Source organism: Prionailurus viverrinus, chromosome F2 (genome assembly GCF_022837055.1).
Source record: "Prionailurus viverrinus isolate Anna chromosome F2, UM_Priviv_1.0, whole genome shotgun sequence".
NCBI classification, from domain to species: Eukaryota; Metazoa; Chordata; class Mammalia; order Carnivora; family Felidae; genus Prionailurus; species Prionailurus viverrinus.
Window position 1 is genome coordinate 61,113,637 of NC_062578.1, and position 9,179 is coordinate 61,122,815.

A 9,179-nucleotide genomic window follows, 5' to 3' on the forward strand; every position below is an offset into this window, starting at 1 on the left:
ATCATTGCTACACAACAAGATGCCCCAAAACTTAGTGGTTTAAAATAGCAGTGTCTTCTCCCTCATATTTCTGTGGGTTGACTGGCCATGTTTGGGCCCATCTAGTTTGGGGGTTTCTGTGTGGATGCACCCAAAGGACAGCTGGGCCTGGGGTCATCTGACGGCTCACCAGGGCTACCTCTCTGAGACGGCTCCTTCACATAGATGCCTTCCTCCCTGGTCTCCCCACATGGGTTTCTCACGACCTGGTGGTCACAGAGGAGTCTCCCAGTGTTCATGGCAGCTGGTCTCTGAGAGTGGAGGCTACCAGGACATGAAAAGGGCTATGGAAATGCCAGGGTCACTTCCACCACATTCTACTGGTCAAAGCACTAATGGGGCTCAAGGGAGTATAGAAATGGACTCCACTTGTGATCAGGAGTAGCAAGCTCACATTTTAGAAGAACATGCAGAATGAAGATATGCCTGCAATCAATTTTGGAAAATACAATCGGCCACTGTTTACTGTTGTCCTCACTGATGCTGCTATCATTGTTCTTAAGAACCCCTGCTTGGCCAAACTAATGTGAGAAAATGCAGAAAACTCCTCAGGCCCCAAATCCCATTTCCAGGGTGTTTGATGGCTAAATGGCAGTGAGACACAAATGTTCCCTGAGACAAAGCCTCTCCCATGGGCTCTCGGTGCTCCTAACCAAGCCCTTCAGTAGCTGATGAAGTTCCTCTGTGTATATTAGACAGAGGTGCCCTTTCTTCCAGGTAGATGCTTGTAGGAGAGGAGAACTTTTCCCTTTTTCCCTTCTAGTTTCCTTGACTGGTCTAGTATTAAGTTGACATAAGACAGATTAATAGGAGAAAAACAAATTTCATATATGCAGGAGCCCCAAAGACAGTCAGGCAGTTGAGACTTATATGCCATCCTGAGCCCAGGAGAAAGGGGCAGAGGTGTGAGGTGCCAAAGGGGAGGAAGATAATTCATAGGATGATGAGAAGAGCAAATGTTTGATAGACAAATGTTTGCGGTGCCATGAAGATAAGTCTTTATGGTAAAAAGTTACTTTGGCATTAGCTCTCTCCTGGTGCAGTTCCCGTATCTAAATTCCTTCAAGACAGTTAAGCTCCTTGCATGCTTTTTCTTTTTTTGTAGTTTTATGGTTTTATTAACACAAATACAATGTGCACATAAGCTGTCTATTCGTTTTCCTTGCTGCGCAGCCTGGCATTGGCATTGGTGACTCTGAGGGCCAGCTGGGCTGCTTGTTCCACAACGGCTTTGCGGTTCCTGGAGGAGACACTGTGAGCACCGTCCACACAGTAAGATCTGTTGCACGTCAGCAGTACTTCAAGCTCCTTGACCTTGTGGACTAGGAACTTTTCGGAAGCCACTGGGCAGCATGTGCTTTGTTTTCTTGTTGCTCCCGTAACCGACGTTGGGCATCAAGATCTGGCCCTTGAATCTTCTTCGAGCCCTATTGTCAGTGCCTCTGGGTTTCCACCAGTTGCACTTAATTTTGACATAGCGGTCTGACTGGTGCCAGATGAACTTCTTGGTCCTGTTTCTAACGATCTTGGGCTTCACCAGAGGTCTGAGGTCAGCCATGATGCCCAGTGACGGATAGCTGCTGCCTCCGCAGGAGTGCTGAGGAAGCCCTTGCTTGCTTGTCATCTCATTCATTCCCACGTGACCTATGAGGCAGGCACTAACAGTAATAATATCAAAAACAACAGCAAGTAGTCATGCAGCACTTACTGTGTGCCAGGCACTACTGGGGAAGGAAGGTAAACAGCTCTTCCTGAGTCTGTTGGGCCTGAATTGTCTTCAGCTCAAAAGAATCCACATGCCAAAGGGGCATACTTTGGGGTCGTGTATTCTGCTTCCCCTAGATGCACAGCTTGGGAAGGCAATACAAGCTGCCCCAGCTGGCAGCCTGCTTTGGACACACCCACAAGTGCTTGCAGCTTCAAGGCCTTCTGGGAAAAACAGATAACTGAGTGAATGAATGAGCAAGAAATATCTTGCTTTCTTTTCAAGATGGCAGCCTGTGGAGTAGCTATGGAAGAGCAACAGGGCAACTGGATCAGAAGAAAGGATCCCCAAAGGCACTCAGCTCCCGCACGGGCAGCTGAAATCTGTGCCTTGAGGTGACAGTGAGGAGGAGTGACGAAGCATTTGCAGCTGAACAGAATGCAATTCTATTACAGCCAGGAAACTGGAGCTGGTGGCAACTAGCTAATCTAGGAAAATAAAAGTAGAAGGGACCATGTTATTTATAACCTTAGTGAGGCAACACAGCCAAAAAAATATTGTCTAAAGTATTACCAAAGAACATAATTTTTCAGATACATAGTTACTTTTTCAGAAACATATAACTCACTAGGGTGATTTTAAAACACTGCCCTTTGCAACCATAAATTACCATTTGTGGGTGTTTGACTTATCTGTCCGCTTATTAAATCAGGTTTCCCCCCCACACTTCTTGCCGCAAGTTACAGCTATCAGTTTATGATTAAACTTTGGCAGGGTGTTAGCTTTGTCTCTGTGGTGGCTCAGAAAACTAACCAGCTGCAAGTAGAAATTTTTAGATTGCATGCCTTTAAAATTCCTTTTCATATAAACAAAAATTATATATATATATATGTATATGTGTGCGTATGTGTGTATGTATATATATATATATATGTGTGTGTGCATATATATATGTGTGTGTATATATATATATATGTATGTATGCATATGTATATCCCCCTGCTCCAGTTATCAAAAACTTGGGTGACCATTCATTCAAAATGCCACAGCAGCCTCTATTCAGGCTCTTCCACAGCCACTATGGTCTCCAGCCCCCCAAAAAAGAATAACTTAAGCAGAAAAATGTGCTTTCCATAGAATCCATGGAGTATCAGTTTGCATCAGGTGAAGCAAAACCAGAATCCCCCAAGCCTCATGGATTTGGAAATCTACCAAGTCACTTCACTCTACCCACCCAGTACTTCTAGGTATGTAAAAATGTAAATATTTTATTTTATAGTTTATATGGGGTGTTTTATAGAGCAGAGAAATCAGAACACCCCTAACGTGACACCATAAACCCACCATGCTCTAATATCACGCGGCTGTATTCCTCTCGTTTATTCCCCTTATCAGTGATTAAGGGCAGCTCCTACATGCTTGAAAGCTTTTGACATTCCTCACAGAAGATGCTGGATAAAACTGGGTCGTTAGAGTAAGTGTGTGAAAGTGCAAAACAAGCTTGAGAGCCCTCCCTCTCCTAAACTTGTAAACTTCACCTCAAGAAGTTCACACAGAGTTGAGTGCAGGCACCTCACATGCTCACAGCACTGTGTTGTTGTTACCCTAAGAAAAGCACTAGCTGAAATGCATCCCGTGCCAGGCAAGGTCCTACATGCTCTCTGTCTCGTTGATTCTTACACAACCTATGCGGTAGGCACTAACAATAATAATATCCATGATAATAACAAATAGCCATGCAGTGTTCACTATGTGCCAGGCACTGTTCTAAGTGCCCCTTGTGAATCAACCAATGTAATACTTACAACAACCTGGCAAGGGAGGTATACTAATAGTTTTCACCATTTGACGAGGAAATTGAGGCACAGGGAGCTAAAATAACTTGCCAAAGTTCATATAGATAGCAAGTGATGGAGTCTGATTCTGACATCAGGGCTCTTAACTATTATTCTACCCATTTCACAGATGAGGAAAGTAAGACACAGGGAGACAATGTGACCTATGTTCCCAGACCGGGTCAATGATCAAATGGGATTCAGCACCAAGTATGCCTGGCTCCAGAGCCCGAGTCTTGTTGTGACTGACAAATTGACAGAGCAACCCAACTTCCTGTTAGCTGGTGAGTGACGTGCTGGGTTTTGCCCGCTGGCACAGCAGCTGCTCTTCGTCTCAGCCCCACCTACCCTGCCAGTAGTACCGAGCACCAGTCCAGGAAAGAACAGCTTTAAGCGAGGGTGCAATGCAGAGATGCCCGTTATATGATTTCAAACCCCTCCCTACACTTAAGGAGTCATCCTCTCGAATTTCAGCTCGGTCTCTGGCAAATGTAAAACTTTATGCTCCATCAATAATCTGGATCGCGAATGCCTTTACCAGACTTTTCCTCAGAGAGGGAAGAGAAAATTAAGGCTTTTGAGGAGGGAGGAGAAGAAAAGAAGGTAGCTTCAGACCTACCGGGTGCCCCAGCCTGAGGCTAATCTATGTCCACCTCTGGGATTCACAGGTATATAAACATACTTAATGAGCTACAGCAGGGGCGGTGGAGTGGGGGGGGGGGGGGGAGGGCTGGGCTGCCAGCAGGACATTTGCATAAGGGACTGAGAAGCCTCCTGGGAGAGCTCTCACCCTAACTGGGAAGAGGGTCAGCAAAGAAGCTTGGATCAGTGACAAAGCCTTAGTCATAGGGAAACAGATGTAGTTCTGAGTGAAGCTCTGGTGATTCTGTCATATTTGTTTCCATTCTGTATCTTAGAGAGGGGTGCTTGTGGGGAGATATTAGGAACAGCCTTATTTAAGTGGCAGTCAGACAACAGGAGCTGGTTTGCTGCTCATGGAACATGGCAATTGATCCCCAGAGACTTCAGTTCATCGGTTCTATTATTGGGCAAGAGAGGCTACCCAGATTGGCAGTTAGTGAGGTGAGAGTGATGGCATCCCATGATGTGGGGACCCTTTCCTGAGGAAGCACCCAGCACAGAGAAATGGGGTGGAGTAGAGTAACTAGAGCCAACAAAACCCACTTGTAGGATGTTCTCCACATTGCCCAGCCCATTAGAAGAGATCTGTGTGCCACAGTCTGCTGGACACAAGTAAGAAGACAAAGAAAAGAACCATGGGAAATTCTCACCCTGTCATAGCCCATTCCAATCTTTCAATTATTCATTCATTCATTCATTCATTCATTCATCCAGCAAGTTTTTACTAAGCACCTATTATATCTGACACAGATAATGAGGGCACAGCTATTTACAAAACAGCCATGTCTCCAGACACATCCCTCCATGCTCCCTCTCGCTCCCTGCCTTTAGCCATATTAGCTGTCCTTCAGGTCTTTCCTTCACTTGGACTCCATATTCACCATTCCTGCTGCTTAGAACACGTCATCCAATGATCATGTGGTTGGCCTCCCTTTGTCCTTAGTCTCTAGTTAGAAACCACCTGCTTGGAGAAGACTTTCTGGCTACCCTAGTAAGTGGGTCCCTGTTATTCCCTCTCACATCACGTATCACAGATGTGTAAGTACCTAAGAATGTATGCAAGAATGTGGTTGTGTGTTTCCCTGTTTTTTCATCCCCTAGGATGGAAATTCTACTTCATCCCCCATGTCAGCTCAGTGCCTGGCAGACAGAAGAAAATCTACAAATATTTGTAGAACAAATGTTATTGAGTGGACCCCATTTTATACAGTCACACAATGGTAAATGGCTGAACTGAGGATTCAAAATGTGGACACACCGATGACATGTTATGAGCAGATCCATCCTATCACATCACCTCAAGAACCTCGCAGTTTAGTCGCAAAAGAGACACATACATAGTAAGTAGCATCATATGACTCATGCTACAATAAAGGTCCATCGAAAGTGCTGTGAAAACACAGAAGACAGTCTGATTAATTTGGCTAAGGAATAATGAAAAGCTTCCAAAGAGATGACATCTGAACAGAACTTTGAAGGAGGAGTGGGGCTGCAGAGGTTCAAAATGGCATGGTAGAATCCTTCATCTTACCCCCATCACTAAGTGTGGCTTATTCTGGGCAGCACGCAAAGTTTCTTCATTCATTCATTCAATAGGACTCGAATGGCACTGAGCGAAACAACATGGTCCCTGCCTTCTGAGGGAAATGGATAAATGAGGATGGTTAGCCTCAAGGGTTCATGGACGAAATGTTGACAAGGAATCAGAGGACAGATCATGGACGGCACACTGAGGAAAATCAAGGTGTTCCTGTTTACAAATGGTTTACAACATGTGAGTGATGCCATCTGAGATCACCAGCTATCAGTCTGCCTGCCTGCTGCCCACAGATACTTGAAAGAGCCCAGCAAAGATCATCTGCCCTTGCCTAAACCAGAGGAACCACCCAGATAACCTACAGAAACATGAACTAAATAAAAGGTTTGTTGTTTTAAGCCACTAAGTTTTGGGGATGGTTTGTTGCTAAGTAAAAGCTAAAAGATCAGTATATGGTGGTACAGTGCTAGACACTTTTGGGGAGGCACGAAAAAAAAGAGAAGACCTTGCCTTTGCTTACTTGGGTCCATCTTATAGTCACATATTTACAGCCGTTTCCTTATAGGAACATATATACATATATAAATATGAGATGGGATGGACACAAATGAGCTCTCCGGAGAGGCACCAATGTCTGCTTTGACAGTGTGCAGGACAATAAGATGAACTTTGCTTGGGGGAGGGGAGAGCTTGGGATCAGAGTGTAGAGACACAGGTACAAGGTCATCAGGGGGAATGAGAGCCTCCAGGTGGTGAGAAAATCCTGCTTAAAAACCCAGGAAGTGGGAAAATAGTAAGTAATCTGGGATGCTCAGCTTGAACATGTCTCGATTCCAGCCTCCGTCTCTCCTTAAGTCAATCTTCCCTCCCCCAGTAAACTGCTTCAGGAGGTATGAGTTTAGACCTCACTTCTTCCAGGAAGCCTCTGCTATGGACTGAATTGTATGCCCCCCAAAATGTCTATGTTGAAGCTCTAAGCTGAAATGTGATGGCATTTTGATATAGGGCTTTCAGGAGCTAGTAAGGTTTAGATGAGATCATGAGGATGGGGCCTTCATGTTGGGATTAGTGCCCGTATAAGAAGAGACACCAGAGAGCTTCTCTCTCTCTCTCTCTCTCTCTCTCTCTCTCTCTCTCTCTCTCTGCCATGTGAGGACACAATGAAAAGGCAGCCCTCTACAAGCCAGATAGAAGGCTCTCACCAGAAACCTAATTGGCCAGCACCTTTATCTGGGACTTCCTGCTTCCAGAACTATGAGAAAATACATCCTTTTGTCTAATCCACCCAGCTCTAGTATTTTATTAGGCAGCCCAAGCTGACTAAGACACCTTCTTGACATGCTCACCTACACATCTGTACTCGGCCCTCTCCTCTGTATTTCCTCCCTGAAAGCACTTCCCACATGCATTGTGACTATCTTCCCTTGTCTGTATCTCCCATTAGACTATTTTCTCTAAGAGGGAAGGGACATTGTCCACTTCTTCTATCTGCTTTCTTATCTCTAGTGCCTAGCACAGGGGCACATTGTAAGTGCTCAGTAGATGTTTGCTGAATATGTATTCCAAATGTGTCCTACTATATGGCATCCCAAAGAATACATGAAAATATAATATTAGCTAATTCAAGATTTGGCTGCAGAAATAACTCATACTCCTGCCCTTCTGCAAAATTTGCTATTTCTCTGTTATTCCAATTAAAAGAATTGATTTGGGGGCATCTAACTTTGTTGTTTATAAAGACAACATATAGCTTGCAACCTAAGCCAAATCACTGATGGAATATTTTGTCTGATGATCCAGAACAGCCTGATCTCTGAATATTCCAGGTGGTTTTCTGTATCCTTTATAAATATTCCCTATTTATTCATTTGTGTATACAAATTTCACAGAACACTCCCAGGGTGTCTGCTTCTGGAATATTCACTAACCTTTATATCAAGCTTCCTCAGTCCCCTACTTTTTTTTTTTTTTCTGACTAAGAAACTGAAACCCGGAGTGCCTGGGTGGCTCAGTCAGTTAAGCATCCGACTCTTAATTTCGGCTCAGGTCATGATCTCATGGTCATGAGATTGAGTCCTGGATCGGGCTCTGCTCTGACAGCGCAGAGCCTGCTTGGAATTCTCTCTCTCCATCTCTCTCTGCCCCTCCCCACTCCAAAATAAAGAAAGTTTAAAAAAAAGAAAAAAAGAAACTGAGACTCAATAAGGCTAAATGACTTGCCCAAGATCATCAGATAGCAAGAGAGAAAAGGCTAGAACCCATGTCATCTACTTACATGTCTAGAATTTGTTGGGATTTTTAAAATGGGAAATATACAGAATTCAGAGAGCCCTTGATCTAAAACATAGGACACATGTATCTTCCTGTTATAATGGCTAAATATATAAAACATAAATATTTAGAAGTTTCTATATAAGAAAGGGAAGAAGGGAAGTCCAGTATTTATTACCAGCAGTTCTCCATCTACATTGAAGTATGTTCTTAAAAAAGATAGAAACTGAGTGTCAATGTCCATTCTCTAACATCTTACTGATGTCAGCACATGACAATTAGGGCTGTACCAAAAGGATGCCACCATGCTGTTGTGATCTTTTCTCTCTACACTGGTATAAGATCAGTGACTAGATCGGCCAAAATTTCAGAACAAGGCAGCCTGTCCCTAATATTCCTGGCAGCAACAATGTCCCTGGCTTTCCTTTCTTCATAGAGCTGGGTTCATTGCCAAGCACTTCTATCAGATAGGGTGAGGAGACTTCTTAGTCAGATGCCTCCCTCCCTCCTCCAGCTGCCTCTCTTGTGTCCTTCTTCTCACAGTAAGTGCCAGGAAGCAGCTTTCTTATGTGAGGACTCACAGTCGTAAGACATTCATCCTTTGTTCAATTCAGCCAATAGTTATTACTGCTTGAGTCTTGTGGACTAGATTATCCAATTTTGGTCAGATTTGAGAAGCAAAGCATACAGATGACCAAAAATACTATGGAACAAATTGAGACTAAGTGGTCGAATAAAATGATGCATGGCCAACCACCAGCACATGGTCTGGCATGTTTTCAACATGCCTGCCTGTACTCTAAGTGTCAGCACACCCAACTCTGTCACAGCCTCACCTCTTTGTCTACACTGTCTCTTCATTGGTGATCTCATCCAGGTCTGGGCTCTAAATGACCCCAATATCTCCACGCCTCCCAAATTTACAGTCTAGCCCCGACCTCCCCTCTGAGCTATGGAGTCATATATGGAACTGCCTACCTGATGAGATCTTGGCTTGTATCTCTTGCAGGCAACCCCAACCTCCGCATTTCCAAAAGAAAGCTCATGATTTCCTGCTCTGCTTCCAAAATCTGCCCCTCCTCCATCTCAGTAAAAGGAAGTATCATCCATCCAAAAACCCAAGAGACATCCCCAATCACTCCCTTTCTCT

The 9,179-nt window shown here is 44.3% G+C and overlaps 1 pseudogene; it reads right to left on the bottom strand.

Annotated features, from left to right (window-relative positions):
* Positions 1-1,188: 1,188 nt before the first annotated feature.
* LOC125156501 (60S ribosomal protein L32-like) lies at positions 1,189-1,614 on the bottom strand (annotated as a pseudogene).
* Between the last annotated feature and the right edge of the window lie 7,565 nt (positions 1,615-9,179).